Source organism: Amblyomma maculatum, unplaced genomic scaffold (genome assembly GCF_055883805.1).
Source record: "Amblyomma maculatum isolate TAMU_Amacu unplaced genomic scaffold, ASM5588380v1 scaffold_19, whole genome shotgun sequence".
Lineage (NCBI taxonomy): Eukaryota > Metazoa > Arthropoda > Arachnida > Ixodida > Ixodidae > Amblyomma > Amblyomma maculatum.
The window spans coordinates 7,769,477-7,788,206 of NW_028146744.1; positions in this window are offsets into that span (position 1 = coordinate 7,769,477).

An 18,730-nucleotide genomic window follows, 5' to 3' on the forward strand; every position below is an offset into this window, starting at 1 on the left:
TGACCCAGTCTAAGGAGGAAGGGGTGTTGTGTACGCGAACCGACGCACTGCCACACCGCCTCCTAGCAAACGGACGCACGGCCGCTCCAGTTGCACTGCCTCCTTGCAGCTGCTAGCCGGCCGCTTCGGAGGGACCAGCGGGGGTCCCCTCTGCCTTCGCCGATGACGACGCGCGGACGTAATGGAGCCGTGCGTTGCCTTGGAACTGGACCGTCCTAGGACCATGTGCGCGACCAGGGCACGAGAACGAGAAGCAATGCCTTCTTTACAGGTGCTCGCGCTTTTCTCTCTCCTTCTCTTCCCCTCTCTCCTAAAGCACAATAAAGTAGTCTCCACCCAGCAACCGAATCGAGAGGTTCCTCGCTCACGGGGCTACGACGCACCAAACATAACATGGGGCATCACATATTCATTTTCAGATTGTAAAATGAACATTCAGTTAAGCTCAATTTTCATCTATAAGTAGTTTTTGCGCTCCATGTACCTATAAAACTGGAGGTCGACAGTCTTTCTTTAAAGCTCCTTGTTACCTCGTTATGGGCGCATATGAGAAAGCGCTTTGCTTTATAATTAACTATTTCATGTTTTAATGCGGGCTTGCCTCTCATTCTAATGCATGTCGTGAGACCGACCTTCGTGGCGACAGAGCAGATTATACATGCAATTGTAGCAATTGTCAGTGCGGAAACAAGGAACTGCCTTCTCGAGAGTCAACGAGAATCAACCACCCGTTATAACGCAAGGCTACGGGCCACAGAATTTCATCCCGGAGATCTCGTCGTGCTCGAAGCCGGCGCACGGAACACACTTGACGCGCGCTACGAAGGACCCTTTGAAATTATTGAAGTGATCGAGCCAAACCTTGTAGTCATAGAAATACTACACCACGCACCTGGTAAAATCAACCGAAAAACACTGAACGTTGAATAACTGCGGAGGTACAAGGAGCGCGATCCCGTCACTAATGAGCTTATGCCCTCTCCCCGGAATGCTTGCACCTGAGGACAGGCGCAAATTCGGGAGGCTCGTGTCAGCGCTACGCCGACTACGCCGACCAAAGTGCCCGTTTAGCATTGTCTACCTTGACCATCGAACGCTGACGCCGCTATCCAACACAGCGCCCAGCCAAGGCTAAAACGAACTTTCTCACGGCTGTCGGCGCAGCACACGAAACCGCAGAGCAAGATCACATGATGAGAGAGAGCGAGCCGTCTCTGACGTGTGTGTGACTGGTGTACGTGCCGGTACCAGAGATTCAACCGTGGGAAGAACGGATGTGAAGGTGTGAAATGTTAATACCGAGAGAGTCAGTCGAAGCTGGACCGAGCGATAGAACGGACACGCATCGCAACAGTGGAGTTCGCACAGGCGCGTTCTTCTTGCGGACTGACATCCACCTAATTTCCTAATGCGACCTCAATAAATTAGTTCCCTTAATTTCTTTGAGTGTCTACTAACACAGTCGTTCTGGCTGCTGCTGCTGTACGAAAAATACACGTTTCGCCTCGCGATAAAACCAAAACCGAAAGCGAGGCTGCATCTCTGCATGTCTGCCACCAGGTAGCCATCGGTATCGTCGTGGTGACGTTTTCCATAGTTTTCCCACCATTTAGGTTTTCAGCGTGTGGCATGGCGGCGGCGGTGCGTTGTCCACGCCAACGGCATTTTTGGACATATTTTGCGACGTATTGAAGTGAGCCGTAAAGAACGGGGGAAACCTTAAAGCGGTAAAGAAAAAATTGGGCATAGGCAAAAACCAGATGTATGCGATAAGGGACAAGGCGGGCAACGTCATCACTAATATGGAAAAGATAGTCAAAGTAGCCGAGGAGTTCTATACAGATCTCTACATTAGCCAAAGTAGTCAGGACCGTAATGAGATTGGCGGTAGGCAAAAACAGTCAGACGTTCCACCAGTGACGAAGGACGAGGTCAAGAAAGCACTAGAAACTATGAAAAGGGGGAAATCAGCTGGAGAGGATCAGATAACCACAGATTTGCTGAAGGACGGGGGTGATATCGTGCTAGAAAAACTGGCCACCCTGTATACGCAGTGCCTGGTGTCATCGATGGTACCGGAATCATGGAAGAATGCAAACATTACCCTCCTTCACAAGAAAGGGGACTTTAAGGACCTTAAAAATTGCAGACCAATCAGCATACTGTCTGTTACGTATAAGGTATTTACTAAGGTAATCGCTAATAGAATCGGGACAACCTTAGACTGCAATCAAGCAAAGGATCAAGCAGAGTTTCGGAAACGGTACTCTACTATCGATCATATCCATACCATCAATCAGGTGATAGAAAAATGCTCGGAATATAACCAGCCCTTATACATAGCATTCATTTATTACGAAAAAGCATTTGATTCAGTTGAAACCTCGGCGGTAATGCAGGCATTGCGAAATCGGGGGGTAGACGAGCCGTACGTGAAAGTGCTGGAAGATATATATATAGTGGCTGCACAGCAACCATAGTTCTGCATAAAGAAAGTAACAAAATTCCCATAAAGAAAGGTGTTAGGCAAGGAGACACAATCTCCCCAGTACTATTCATAGCATGTTTAGAGGAAGTATTCAGAGACTTGGAATGGGAGCAGTTAGGGATAAAGGTAGATGGAGAATACCTCAGTAATCTGCGATTTGCTGATGACATTGCCTTGCTAAGCAACTCGGGGGATGAACTGCAAATAATGATTGATGAATTAGACAGGAAAAGTAGAAAGGTAGGCTTGAAAATCAGTATGCAGAAGACTAAGGTAATGTTCAACAGCCTCGGGAAGGAACAGCAGTTTACATTAGGTAGCGAAATACTGGAAGTAGTAGGCGAATATGTCTACTTAGGACAGGTAGTAACCGCAGATCCGGACCATGAAAAGAAAATAACAAGAAGAATAAGATTGGGATGGAGCGCATTTGGCAAGCACTCGCAGATTATGACTAGCAGCTTACCGGTATCGCTCAAGAGGAAAGTATACAACAGTTGCATCTTGCCTGTACTCACCTATGGGACTGAAACGTGGAGGCTAACCAAGAGAGTTCTACATAAGTTGAGGACAACCCAGAGGGCTATGGAACAAAAAATGATAGGGGTAACATTAACAGATAGAAAGCGTGCAGAGTGGGTCAGAGAAATAACTCAAGTTGCCGACATTCTAGTAGAAATTAAGAGGAAGAAATGGACATGGGCAGGACATGTAGTGCAAAGAGAGGATAACCGATGGTCGCTGAGGGTAACAAACTGGATTTCAAGGGAAGGAAAGCGTAGCAGGGGGCGGCAGAAAGTTAGGTGGGTGGATGAGATTAAGAAGTTCGCAGGGGTCAAGTGGATGCAGCTAGCACAGAACCGGGTTAAGTGGGGAAATATGGGAGAGGCCTTCGCCCTGCAGTGGGTATAATCATGCTGCTGCTGCTGCTGATGATGATGATGATGAAGTGAACCGTAGTGTTTTTGTGTGCATATTTAACTGCAGATGTGAGTAGCTTCGTTCACTGTTGTCAATGTGCCGCCTGACATACACTCGGAACAGAAGTGGCCCTCGAAGTTCCCTATGAAGCTTTGCGTTCTTTGTTGTCTTCACGACGATGCTCGACCTCCCTCTAAAGGTAAGCGATCTTATGTATTGGCATATGGTGGGTGGGAATTTTAGAATGCATGTTTTACAGGAAGTATGCCTGTCATACTGCTGAGTTCGACGCTCAGCAAATTGCAAGCGTTACAGACTTGTTCGGAGCTCTCCGCCGAGAGCGTTTGCAACACTACCGGGGAGGGAGGAGGGAGCTGGGTGCGGTGAACAGTAAACATAGAGAAATCATTCGATTTATACGATTATAACGGGAAGCAATGCATCCATGTTAGAGATTACTAGCGCATACTCTTTAGGACCTCTGCGTTCTGCCAGATTTAAAATTTGACAAGTTTGAAAGGCAAGGAGAATGCATTCGATTTCCATCTCGCCCAGAGGTTCCTTCGCTCTCATGGACTGTATTTTAGCTCTATGTGACACATTGCGTAAGCACAATATTTGAGAAAAAATTTTCTCTATCTTCTGCACAGGCGTTGGCCGCTGGTTTGTGCATCTGATTGCTTTGCATTTATTTCATGCTGTCTTCAGCTTAAGTGACAGCTTATGCCGCACGTTCGGTCAAAAAGTTGTCGACATAGTAATACTAGTAGTAGTAGTAGTAGTAGTAGTAAGACTAGCAGTAGTTGTAGTAGTAGTTGGCACAGCATGCCGAAAAGAGTACATAAAAATATTGATCATGGTAATTTGTGCTTCTAGTGATAGATGATTGATTAGCATGTGATAATAGTTGGAGTTGATGCAATCAATTTAATTCATCATTGATGAATTAAAAAATAAATTTAAAAAAGAGGGTTTAAAGGCGAGAAAATTCTCAGACAGAACGCTTGATTTTGCTAATTAAGAAAATATAGTGTATAATTGACCAATTTGCTAATTGAAACAAAAAATAAAAATGCATTCAAAGTTGTCAGACTGGTTAGAACGGAAAGCTAATGTTTTGGGGTGCTAAGTATCGGTGTATAAAAAAAAAATGGGAAGTGAAAAATATGGTCCGTGTGTGAAAAACTGCTGCGTGATAACCTCTACAGAGCTTCTTTTATTTATTCTCACTTCTGCCACATTTTTGTTCTGGCCACATTGCTGAGTTGTCTTTATGACGGCATTGCATTATGTCTGCAGGACATACCACATGGGAGCTCACAGCACTGAATTTCTGGCAACTGGAAAATATTCAGGAGCGACATGTGAACCAATGGTGCGTGTTCTGGCTGCAGTGCTTCTCTTTAAGTTGGATTATGTGTCCTCCCTCGTACATAAATAATGCAATAGGTATGTAAGCACTCCAGTAGAACGTTTTGCTGGGTTAGTTGGTGCATGTTATGAAATAAAGAAGCGTCAACAATGAACAAATATAACTAAGTGTCACGGACAACTTGTATGAAAGAGCACTGAACAAGGGTAGAGGATGATGCCTAAGTTCGCAGGTCAACGTTTTGACCTGTTGGCTTGTCTTCATCTGGGCAGAGAAATCAGCACTGGCAGGGGTTTAAATACGCTGAAGAAAAGCTGAGGAGGGGGAGGGTGCTTGAGAGGAAAGTAGATCAAGAACTGAAAGAAAAATAGAGAAAAATATTTCTTCAGTATGGATTTTTCAGCCTGGAATCTGTTCCTGTGGCCTGAAAAGAAATAAAAGTGGCAGCAGCAGGAAAAACTACAATGCAGGGTAGATGATTAGTCAGCATAGTCCAGGGTTTCACGGACTACCGTCTGGCGAAAGGCGAACATTGCAGAAACAAACACACTCGCCAAAATGTTCTAAAAAAAAGGAAACGTGACATTTCGGGGCCCGTGCGGGTCCCTTGATCACATGGAGCGATGCATGAAACTAGGGCAGCTTAAATGCGATAAAATTGGGTAGTGTCTGATTGTAGATCTCTGGAAGATTTCCACGTGTCCTATTAAAAGCATAACACGAGGCATGCTCTTAGCAGGACACAAGTAAATCTTCCAGAGATCTACAATCGGACACTATGCAATTTTAACCATATATAAGCCGCTGTCGTTCCATGCAGCGCTTCATGTTAACAAGGGACCCGTACCAGCCCCGAAACGTGGTTTTTCCTTTTTTTTTCAGAAGATTGGAGCGAGTGTATGCTTGTTTCTGCAGTGATTAGTCGGCACCTAAAGCAGTTTTAGAGCACACTTTTCTTGAAAAGCAACATGCATTCCAAAAGGTCCTGATAACTGATATCTGCAGGGGATCAATTCTCAAAAGCTTTCCCCAAAGGGGGAGAAGGAAAAAAGAAATAGAATATTAACAGGACAGTGAACCAAACCTGCCACTGTGGTTCACTCTCCTGTTATTTTTCATTTTTTTATGTCCTTCTCCCCCATCTGGAGAATGCTTTTGAGAATTGTTTTTTGTGTCTGTGCAGTCGTGGCCGAGCGGTTAAGGCGATGGACTAGATATCCATGCAAGGTGTTTTGCTGGGCTAGTTGGTAGTTGTCAACATTATGGTATCGCAGTGCTGGCTGGCAGATGAGAACAAAATCAAAAGCATATTTAAACCCTTGCCAGTGATGCCCGCTCTGCCCAGATGAAGGCAAGTACACTTGTTGAAATGTTGGTTCAACCTGCGAACTGAGGCTTCACCCCTCTACTCTTTTCCAGTGCTCTTTCATACAGTGTAGCAATCTTTTTCCTCTCATTCTACATGGACAACTTGTAGTGGAACTTGTATTCGTTCGTCATTGGCGCTTCGTTATTTTATAGCAATATGTACAACTATGTACTAAATACCTTATTCATTCTTGGTAGCTGGATTTCAGCCGAGACTTTCAGACCACTTTGAATGTTATGTTGAGCATCAGTGTTCCTTAAAACCCTGCATTAAGTGAATGAAAGACAACATGTGTGGAGAGGTTATCATTGATGTAAATGTGAGCAGACAGAAATGGAGCTTCTCATGGCTTCTTTATTCATGTGCCATTAAATTGGGAATTCTTTAGCACTGTCATAATAAACTTTCACTAATGGATGGCTACGGCTGTTGCAAAAGCTGATATGTATTAAAATCGTGCTACAACAAAACGCATAAAGTTCTGCAAAAATAAATTAACAAAATTCCCATAAAGAAAGGTGTTAGGCAAGGAGACACAATCTCCCCAGTACTATTCACAGCTTGTTTAGAGGAAGTATTCAGAGACTTGGAATGGGAGCAGTTAGGGATAAGGGTAGATGGAGAATACCTCAGTAATCTGCGATTTGCTGATGACATTGCCTTGCTAAGCAACTCGGGGAATGAACTGCAAATAATGATTGATGACCTAGACAGGAAAAGTTGAAAGGTAGGCTTGAAAATCAATATTCAGAAGACTAAGGTAATGTTCAATAGCTTCGGGAAGGAACAGCAGTTTACATTAGGTAGCGAAATATTGGAAGTAGTAGGCGAATATGTCTACTTAGGACAGGTAGTAACCGCAGATCCGGACCATGAAAAGGAAATAACAAGAAGAATAAGATTGGGATGGAGCGCATTTGGCAAGCACTCGCAGATTATGACTAGCAGCTTACCGGTATCGCTCAAGAGGAAAGTATACAACAGTTGCATCTTGCCTGTACTCACCTATGGGGCTGAAACGTGGAGGCTAACCAAGAGAGTTCTACTTAAGTTGAGGACAACCCAGAGGGCTATGGAACGAAAAATGATACGGGTAACATTAAGAGATAGAAAGCGTGCAGAGTGGGTCAGAGAAATAACTCAAGTTACCGACATTCTAGTAGAAATTAAGAGGAAGAAATGGACATGGGCAGGACATGTAGTGCAAAGAGAGGATAACTGATGGTCGCTGAGGGTAATAAACTGGATTCCAAGGGAAGGAAAGCGTAGCAGGGGGCAGCAGAAAATTAGGTGGGCGGATGAGATTAAGAAGTTCGCAGGGGTAAAGTGGATGCAGCTAGCACAGAACCGGGTTAAGTGGAGAAATATGGGAGAGGCCTTCGCCCTGCAGTGGGTATAATCAGGCTGGTGATGATGATGATGATGAAAACAAAACGCTAACGCACTATATGCTTACTTTGAGGCCTGTATTTGAAACCAAATATATTGTGAGATATGCAAGGGCTTCAATATGACCAAATTAGTTCAGGTTCAATCGTTTACATAATTCATTCAAAAAGGCCAAATGCTGAGGCAAATATAAAGTCCTAATTTATCAGAGGTGAGAGTTGGAAGAAAAAAACAACAACCCTTACTGCGACTATAGACGACGCCACAGCTGGACGCAATTGCTGTATGAAGCTGCTATAACATTTCTAGCGAGCTAATTTGTGTGGCACCAAGAGCCTGCCTATTAATATGGTCTGAATATCAGTATTCTATCATTAAAATAGATCAGAACAAAATGAAGGCAATAAGCTACATAAAATCAAGGAGACTGAAGAAGGATTGAGGGGCAGCCGCAGTCTGCCAGTGGATGTTTTGACAAGTGAACTTGTCAATGTCTGGGCAGTGGTGTAGTTTTTGTTTTTGCTTCCCAAGGACTAAGGCGAGTAGGGAAGGAACAAAAAGATGCTGCCTTGGAGATGGCCTTATATTAATTTGGAACTTGTGATACCATAACCTGAAGATAATAAAAACTTTGCAGCAGCACTTAAAGTGCAGTGCATTGTACACGATGAATAGGCACAAGAAGCAGGTTGGATGTTTGCATGTGTTTGTAGGAGAAAATTGACGATTTTGTAAGTGAATTGCCATGGCCAACTTAGCTGCGAATAGCACTTGGTACTGTGAGAAACAGATCGCACAAAAGGCAGGGAAGAAAAAGACGGAGTTTCTAGGAAGGCATTGCTAACGAGTCTGGAGGGTGACATTAAGGAAGGAATAAATAAGGTAGAAAGGAAATACTTGAACAGAATGAATTATGTTACTCCACACATGCAAAGGATGAAATGCCAAAAGAAAAGAGACAAATGCAATACAAAGTGAGAAGCACCAACAAAAGTTTCAAAAAGCAATGCAGCTCATACTGTAGAGGGGGGAACAATTTTGAAAAAACAGTTCATGAATAGAATAGATGAATAGAAGATCGTTTGGAGCGCAGGTTATCCTTTAACGCATAAAAAATTACATATTGACATATTAACATAGTTTACAGGGAAACTTGGTGGACTTAGTAGCTTCTGAACAATATTCCCCTCTGGATACCTTTACCACAACTGCAAGGTATGAAAGGACCAATATATGTATCGTGTGGCTTGGTAATACACCTTTACTCTCATGCACACACATACTGGGTTTCCTGAAGAATGTATTTCATTAATCTTAGTTGCCATTTTTCTTGTGATATTTGGCAATAGCAGCATCCACAGCAGTGTTAAGACTGCCATTCAGTGGAAAAAATGAAGGCCTGCTGAAAAAATTTGGATTGCTCGAAATGTGTGGCAGCCACTTAGCAGCAGATGCAAAAGAGCAAGGTGTCTATGTGTTTGCAATTTTGAGAGCCCTCCACTATGGTGTGTCTCATAGCCTGAGTCGCTTTGGGGTATTAAATGCCCTAAAGCATAAAGAAAAAATGTTTGACATCAGTGTGAAGTGGCTGAACTGAAAATCATTATACCATTCGTAAACTCTGACTACAAGGCCACTTCTTGCCTGGAACATCATTACGACTTGTAAGTGCATAAAATTAATGCAAAGCAATTCGGGAGAAATGGCAGTCTAGATCACACCGTGCACTGATGCAGTGAGGTTTCATTGCCACTGCACTATCATGCTTTACTCATGAAGTGCTCCCTTGGCAAGGGTTTATTTAACAATTTGATATTATTCAGAGAAATATAGGAGCAGATACCTACTGCAGTCCTAGTTTCTAATATATGGCTGTGATTTGGAGCACTTCCTGAGTGGATATTGTAATCATGCAAGTCTGCTGCTGCATGCAGTAACTGTTGCAAGTTAACATCTCTCCTTTGTTTTGCCTTTTTTTTATACTGGTCTCTTTGCAGTTCCTGAATGACTCAACCTTATTAAGAACGATGGGCTTATGGAAGTGCAACAGGGACATGAAAGTGGTTCTCCAGGCTGATGCATGGGATTGCCCCAAGACACAAGAAATGTGAGTAGTTGCAAATGTAATAAATTTTAAGATTGAGTCATGCACTTTACATTGTTCATAGAAGTAGCAATAGTGGACCGAGCAAGACTGGGCTCATAGGCAGCAAGTAGGAGTGAAAGGTGCTTTATGAGAATGATGAGTGTGAATAAAAGCTTATATTGCCCATAGTTGTTTTAGGCATTGGTTTTATGATAACTGAGCTGATATTGAATATGTCTAACCTATTCGAGCATATCCGATTGGGGATGGGGAACATCCAGAATTTGGCCCCCTGGACCTCCAAATTTCACTTCATCAGATACGACCAAAGTCAATTTTGATATTAGCTTTAACCGAAGATGACAACTTTTGTGTATAAATGATGAGTGATACCTTCAGTAATATCACTACTGGGTGCACGGTAGAAGTAGGTGGTAGGATAGAGAAGATACTGGTAAGCTGTCTAATGAGACCAAATTTTTGACTAAGAAATGCCAAAGTATAAAGGCTTCCAAACCAATCGACAATAAAACTGGCAGAGCTATTAAAGGTAATCAACACGTACAAAGTGTCCGACGTAAGGAAGTATTACATGAAGAAAATTGAGCGTGTTCTAAAGAATGGGCAGCCTTAAAACGGTGAAACTATGTATCATCCGAAATAGTCAGGACAGCAAGATTGGATGTAGTAAAAATCAATCAGACGTTCCACCAGTGACGAAGAACGAGATTGAGAAAGCTTTAGAAACTATGAAAAGGGGGAAAGGAGCTGGGAAGGATCAGGTAAACACAGATTTGTGTAGACTGGAGGGATACCATGCTAGGAAAGCTAGCCACCCTTTAAGTGTAAGGCCTGGAGTCATCAACAGAACTGGAATCATGGAAGATTGTTAACACTATCTTAATTCATAAAAAGGGGAAGTCAAGGACTTGAAAATTATAGACCAATCAGCTTACTATCTCTTAAATATAAGGTTTTACTAAGGCAATTGCTAACAAAATTAGGTCAACCTTAGACATTTGTCAAGCAAAAGATCAAGCAGGTTTTCGGAAAGGGTACTACACTCTACTATCGATCATATCTATACCATAGCAAAACATACATTTCAGTTAGTTGGTGCATCTTCGAAAACTTTACCAGTGCTGCGATAGGGGACAGAGAACAGGAACGACAAGCGCTACTAACTGAAGATTATTTGAAAAATACACAGCTATTATACTGACAAAAGACAACCAGAAGATAAAAAACACCCCCCCCCCTCCCCCCAAGAAAAATATATTAGGAATCCAGATAAGAACTTTTAGTCGTGTATATTTACTTAAGGGATGGTTATGTACGTGTTGCTGTTCCTGTACACCTAATAGGCATCATGCAAAAAACAACCCCCCCCCCTCCCCCCAAGAAAAATATATTAGGAATCCAGATAAGAACTTTTAGTCGTGTATATTTACTTAAGGGATGGTTATGTACGTGTTGCTGTTCCTGTACACCTAATAGGCATCATGCAATTCCCATGTCAGTTAATCTTGACGTCTGAATAACTTTTGCTCTGTAAAAAAAGAGGAGTGCATGCTTTTTTACTTGACACATTAGGCACACTTGGTTTGTTCAGGTTAGTTTCAGTAATGTAGGGCTAAATTTGACGAAGGCACTATTCATAGGCGTTTTGTGCTGGCGTAAGTGCGTGTTCATGAGTTTCCCGGTTTGGCATATATAGTTCTTGCCAAATTTAAAAGGTATGTCATTGACCACTCCCTCTTCATACAGCACAAAATGCAACTCATGTTCCACTTGGCAGGCATTTTTTCTTTTGCTTCATTTTTGTTTTCATTCTCTGGCTCTTCAGTCAACAACAGCACAAATTCTTGCTTGCTTATTAGGAGCTGGAAACAGCAATACAATGCCAACTTGTTTATGCCTATGGGATAACTGATGGATGTATGATATCACTGCATGCTTCTTTCTCTTTCTGCTGGAAGGCCCCTGTGGATCATGTTTACCAAACGACTATTTTTTTTCAGGATTTTATTGCAAGCATTTCAAGTGATTCGGAAAGCTGGCTAACCTGAGCCTCTGGACCTGCTGCTTGAAACTTCTGTCTAGCATGGACGCATGATTTATTGATCGCTGATCCTAAGCATGCCACTGCTATGCCGCACTTAACTATCTTCAAATGTCCTGAATAATAAATAAGTAAAGGCTTTTCTGACCACTGTAGAAAGGAACTACAAACATGATCTTCGTTCCCTTCCATTCAAACATACAGGAATTGGGGCTAATTTCCTTCTGGTATTTTGACTTTTTTCCAAATTTTGATGTTTACTTTCGGAATACGAAACGAAATCAGCTCCAATCTTGGCTGTTGGAAAAGAAGGAAGATCAAATTTGTTGGTTCTTTCTACATATGTCGGAAAAGCCTTTACTTAGTTATCATTCAGAGCATTCGAAGATAGTTAAATGCGGCATAGCAGTGCTATGCTTATCAGCGATTACTAAATCATGCGTCCACGATATAGACAGAAGTTTTAAGCAGCAGGTCCAGAGGCTAAAGTTAAACGGCTTCCCAAATGACGTGATAACACTTGCTTGCAATAAAATCCTGAGAAAGATTGTCATTTGGTAAACATGATTCACAGGGGCCTTCCAGTAGAGATAAAAAGAGGTATGCAGTGATACCATACATCCATCATTTATCCCATAGGCTTAAACAAGTTGGCACTAGATATGCGGTTGAGGTATTATTTTCGGCTCCTAATAAGCTAGGAAAATTTCGTGCTTTTTTTTTTGACAAAAGAGCCAGAGAATGAAAACAAAAAAGAAGCAGAAAAAGCTGGCCTAGTGGAATATGAATTGCAATTTGTGCCATGTGAAGAGGGCGTGGTCTATGACATACCTTTTAAATGCGGCAAGAACTATAATATGGGCCAGATCGAGAAATTCATTAAAACGCAAAACGTCTTTGAATGGTGCTCCTTCATCAAATTTAGCCCTACATTACTGAGACTCACCTGAACAAGCCAAGTGTGTCTAATGTGCCAAAAAAAGCATGTGCTCCTCTTTTTAACCGGGCAAAAGTTATGTTCAGACATCAAGATGAATGGACATTGTATGAAGCCTATTGACAAGAACAGCAACACGTGCATAAGCATCTGTTCAGTAAATACACATGAATGAAATTTCGTATTCGGATATCTAACTGTCTGTTCTTTTTTTTTCTTTTTTTACGGGGTAAGGAGCAAGCGCTTGCACTTTTGGTTGTCTTTCCTTCCTTCTCATCTTTGTACCCTGTCGCAGCACTGGTATTAGAATAGAATAGCTGATAGAAAAAGGCTTTGGTATACAACCAGACCTTACACATAGCATTCTTTGATAGAGAAAAAGCATTTGACCCAAGACAAATCGTATGTGAAAGTACTGAAATATATCTGTAGTGGCTGTATAGCAACCATTATTGTGCATGAAAGAGGTAGCAAAATTGCAATACAAAAGAGGTGTTAGGGAGGAGACACGACTTCCTTGGTACTATTCACAGCTTGCTTCGAGGAAGTATTCAGACTTGTAATGGGAGCATTTAGGGATAACAGTTGATGGGAAATACCGAAGTGATCTACAATTCGCTGATGACGTTGTCTTGTTAAGTAATTTAAGAGATGAACTACCAAAGATGTTTGGTGACCTAGGCAGGGAAAGCAGAACGAAAAGTAGGCCTGAAATTCAATATGCAGAAGACTAAAGTAATGTTTAGCAGCCTCGAGAAGGAACAGCAGTTTACAATGGGCAATGAAGCACTGGAAATGGTAGGCGAATATGTCTACTTAGGACAGGTAATAACTGCAGATCTGGACCATGAAAGGGAATTAGCAAGGAGAATAAGATTGTAATAGAGTGTATTTGGCAAGTACTAGCAGATTTGACTAGCAGCTGACCGGTGAGTCAGAAAAATAGCTAAAGTTAATGACATTCTAGTAGAAATCAAGAAGAAATCCACATGTGTCGGGCATGTATTGTACAAATAGGATAAGTGATTGTTGCTTAGGGTAACAAACGATTTCAACGGCTGGAAAGCATAGCAGGGGATTGCAGAAAGTTAGGTGGGTGGATGAGGTGTACTTTGCGGTGGTCAAATGAACGCAGCTGGTACAGGAAAGGGCTAATTGGAAAAATAAGGAGATATGCCTTTGCCTTCAGTGGGTATAGGCTGGCTGATGGTGCTGTCTAATGTAATTTGAGTATGACCAATTTAGATGACCACATGGTGATTGGGAACCTCCACAATTCGTCCCCCTGGACCTCCAAAATTTGATGAAAATCAATGTCTGACCTATTTGAGTATTCCGAATTCAGGGCATACCTCCAAACAAATTCAGGTCCCATCTGAAATTTAAATTCTTGCAATTTAGTCGAAAATTGGTGTCTAATCTTATTTGCGTGGGACCAATTCTGCGATGACTTTCAAATTTAGGTGGGCCATGTCGAAAACTTGGCCAACCTCTGGATTCCTGAAATTTGACCTCATCCAAATTTATCCAGATTTTATGTCTAGCTTAGTTTGAGTATAGCTGACTCAGTTGTGATTACCAGATTCAATGGGCCACTCCCGGATTTTGGTTTCTTGATTGCCATAATTTCAACGATAGAAAGGGCAACTAAGTAATGGTTCTAGGCAACAAAACACAGGACTCATATTGGAACGAGGCCCGGAACTTGAATGCTTCTGAATTTCTGCACATGATCAGGTTTAAATGCATCACTGTAATCTTTTATTCTAGCGCTGCGGCTGTAGCACCATTAGAGGGAAACTCCCTAGTGGTGGAATGGCTCCTCTGATATCGTGACATGAATGTGTGGCCATCTACTAGGGCAATGCATACATTTTAGTCACAGTTTGTAAGCTTCCAAATTATATCACCATCAGAAAATTTTCTTCCTGCTCTCAGTATTTTCACTGATGCAGCTCTGGTTTTTAGTGGACAGTGAGCAGTGGGATGCAGTAAGATCTTATTGTCAACTTTCATAGTGCCTTGTTCTTTCTAAACCACGACTGGACCAAAATCTCAAATTTGGCATATTTTTGTGTCTTTATGTTACAGACTATGTCTATTATGTTACAGGGGGCGGCAGAAAGTTAGGTGGGCGGATGAGATTAGGAAGTTCGCAGGGGTCAAGTGGAGGCAGCTAGCACAGAACCGGGTTAAGTGGAGAAATATGGGAGAGGCCTTCGCCCAGCAGTGGGTATAATCAGGCTGATGATGATGATGATATTACAGACATCCAAGCTGCATGCATCTTTTACTTGCTGTCCAAACATCTGGATCAACCGAGAGCAAAGGGAGCAACTTCTGTGCCTTTGGTGAGTTAAGCTAGCATTATGCTGTACACAGTGTGTGCTAACTGGAATATTGTTTTGGTATTTAGACCCTCATATACTCTTGAAAGAAATCGTCGTCTCATTTAATTTGTAATATTTGTAATTATTATGTGGAGCCTGAAAGATGCATTTTAGATTTGAACTCATGTTATTTTGTATTTTTGCACATATTATTCGAGCACAGCTATGCAAAAACATTTGAAGATAGTAATCACATTTCTCTGTGCATAAGAATGAAGCATCAATTTTGATGGTACCGTCTTTGCCAAAAGTAACCGAGCAGCATGTTTTGCTTCTCACTTGTATTATAAAGCCATTAAATATTCCCAGATGATCACAACTCGTTAAAAAATGAGGCCAGGCTCTGGTCCTAAGTTGTCACATGTTTAAAGCTTCAGATGTAGAATGAATGCACTGCCACACGGCTGAGAAGCAGACTCTGCTGCCTGGTTACTTTTGGCAAAGACGGTTCCTCTTCAGGACTAAGTTCCAATGGTAATGTGCATAAGTAGAACTCTTTAACTATATATGTGACCAGAGCCCATACTAGATCTGGCTATTGGTGCAACATATTTTATTCAGTAGAATTTTTGCACTCAATAAAAAATGCCTTCTACATATAGGTGCCTGAAGAGGGACAAAAACCAAGGTACTTGAAGCAGTGCCACAATGTTCCACACATTTGTGTCTGATCTGGCTGTTCGAAACACTGCACTGAATATGATAGCCAGGAAAAATTGATTAAAAGGGCTTATAGACTGGTATTAAAAAAAGAAAAACCTGAGACTTAGACAGTTTTTTTATAGAACTTTTGAAGATGGGCTGCTTTGTTGTGCCTTGCAGGTTCTAAAGTGTGAAATATTTTATTAAACTGCAGTAACAGCTTTTGCTGATACAAATTTATAAGCCAGTAGATGGTAACAATGCTGTCATTTGTAGAAATAGCGAACATTTTAACTTCTGCTATTCCTTTCTGTTTCTTATTCAGGACAAAGAGAAGCTATATACACCACGCATCGGATTCACCAGCATCATCCTCGCAGAGGCACAAGAGATTTTTTTTTTAATTTTGTACTCAGAGTTCCAGACATAATAGAAGGCGCTATAGCATGAATGGCAGCACACTGGCTGTTTGTATACTTGATCAGGTATTTTTAGGTGTTTATGTAACAAAGGCCTGAGGCACATCATTCAGCGCTTCATAGCAGCACATCAAATCGCTTTTGCCTAAAGACCAGGCCGTGGTAAAGCACATTGTTCTTGCCATTGAGAATCTGCTCTTCTAGCCTTGAAGCCAAAGTCATATTTTTGATAGCATGTATCTGTCTGTCATGTCCCCTGAATGGTTTCAATAAATGGTTTTTCAAGAGTATAGTTTCATGTGTGTTCATTCTCGTTGAATGTTTGACATGTTTTAAACATTATGAAACCAAGAGAAAGCAGCTGTGTTGTCTGCAGCACATACTGGATATTTTGGGAAGTGCAAGGCCTTGATCATTTCACTAAGCATTGCTTGGCCACGCAGTACGAAGTAAAGAAATTTCCAAAACGAAAAGGACGGTATAAAAGTGCAAAATTAAAAAAAAGGTGCAAAGGTAAAAAAGGTTTTTTACACCCATTGTGAAAGAGTGTAACTGGCATAAAACACCTTTCCCGGTTTCTGCTGCAAAAGGGAAAAATTATGAAAAATTGCTCTTTGTAAGGGTACATTTCAACCTGAAATTGCCCTTTCTGAAGGGTGTTAGTTATAGACATTGATATCCACCCTTAAGGGTGTATTTTGGTTTACAGTATGCTGCAGATGGCTTCTTTTCCTTGCCCTGTGCTGCAATCTTCTAAATCTATAAAAAAAGGTGCATTCATTTTGTTCAGCACCACTGCAACCGAACTTACGCGCAAGGACCAATGTTTTTTTGTTTGTTATGTAACAAAGTTCAATAAGCTGTCGCGCGATCGCGTCTTGTATTTCTTCAAAACGACTGTATGGGGCTTGGCAACTTCTATAATTTGAAGGTTGGAGCCGCTTCTTGACGACTTCTTGTACTCTGGAAGCTGCTTCATTAATACATCGGCCGGTTAGCATGCATGATCAGCAGTCTGTTGGGCCGATGTATACCTTCCGCAAGTGAAAGGTATGCTGTAGAGCACTCCTTCTGCATACTGTACACGACGCTTCTTTTTTCCCCCAGAGATTTGTTTCTTTTGCTCAGATGTTCTCTGACACAAGCTGGCAAACCTGCATGGAGCGGAAAATACAACTGGGAGCTTAGATTTCGTGGATACCTTCTTCAAGCCTATCGTTTATTTGGTCGTATCTAGCTGTTGGTGAGAAATTTTTGAACTGAATACTTTTTTGGCTATTTTGAATTTCCGGCATATCTTGGTGCCATTATGTTCTCAAGGTCATGGGTGTGAAACTGCTAGCAGACGAAAACTTGGCTTGAAAGTAACAGTTTAGAATTTTTATGCATTCGCTCCTGTAAAATGGTTCGCCGTCGGTTCCTAGAAGGTGAAATCGGGTATAGCTTTATGTTTTGGGAAAAAAATGCATGAAAAGTTTGGTGGCATTTATCCTGAGATTGCATAGAAAGTCAATAAAAAGAAATATGTCAATCGAGGTTGTTTTTATTTCACTTATACGCTGTTTGCCCGGTATCTTTCCCCAAGCTCCTTGTCTTGGGCTTAGTTTGGGGAATAGACAGTTTCTTTTTTCTATTTAGAAAGCGCTACAGACTTGGGCTGAACCAATAGCTGGAATCTGATTTCAAAGAAGGTTTGGAAAGTAATACTTACTTATTAGGCGTGCATTTGTTGGCTTGTAAGGTTGCCAGCACTTTCATTCCAGATGCCGGCAAGAAAAGTGAAGTAGACGAGTGTATGAGCTGGGGTCTTTGATCAAAGCACGATTTGATGAGCGTGTCTGCGTCGCTCAATCTCTCAATATTCGAGGACTCTGAATGTCGCGACTAAAATGGATATGTGTTGAACCTCTCATCGCGCGTAGATTGACCACGGCACCACGCTACGTTGGCAATTAAAAAAAATGGCCCTGGAAAATATTGTGCCGTTCCAACCTTCCGAAAAGTATTGGAAAAATTGTGAACATATTCGGTGCCCATTGAATAACAATAAGCGTGGCCTGTTTGATTCAATCTGAAAATGTAACGGGTCGGTGATCGATTAGAAAATTAAGAATGTTATGACACCTATCGTCCCCTGGACAAAGAAACGAGCGCTGAGTAATTCTCGGTAAGACTCGAAAGCGATAACGACGCGTGCCTTCGAGGCGATGGTTGGTCGCTTTCTCGTCACGCCCTTTTAAACGTTTTCGTGCATTCTGTCATAATGGCGGTTTGAAACGTAGTGCGTCAAGCTGCTGTCTTCAGCGATGATAAACGCCGGTGCTACGTTAGAAGGGATTCACGTCGTAGTGCGCGGATCTGTTTCCCAGACAGCAACGAATCTTGACCTGCAATTCTAAGCCAGTAATTTTGAGCAGCGAAACAATGTATGAAGCATCAAGACTTAATAGGCAAGAGAGTGCACTGAGTCATAAACACCCGCAGCTCGGTCTGAAAAGCGTACTGAGCGCATGATGTGCATGTTTCATCCGCATATGGTTGACTGAGTCATGTAACAGCTTACAAGAACAGCTACGCGGTCCCTCCAGACTACTACTGGTGAGTCTAGCTCGTCGATGAGTTGTGTGGTTTAGCCTCGGAAGACGTGTCATTACT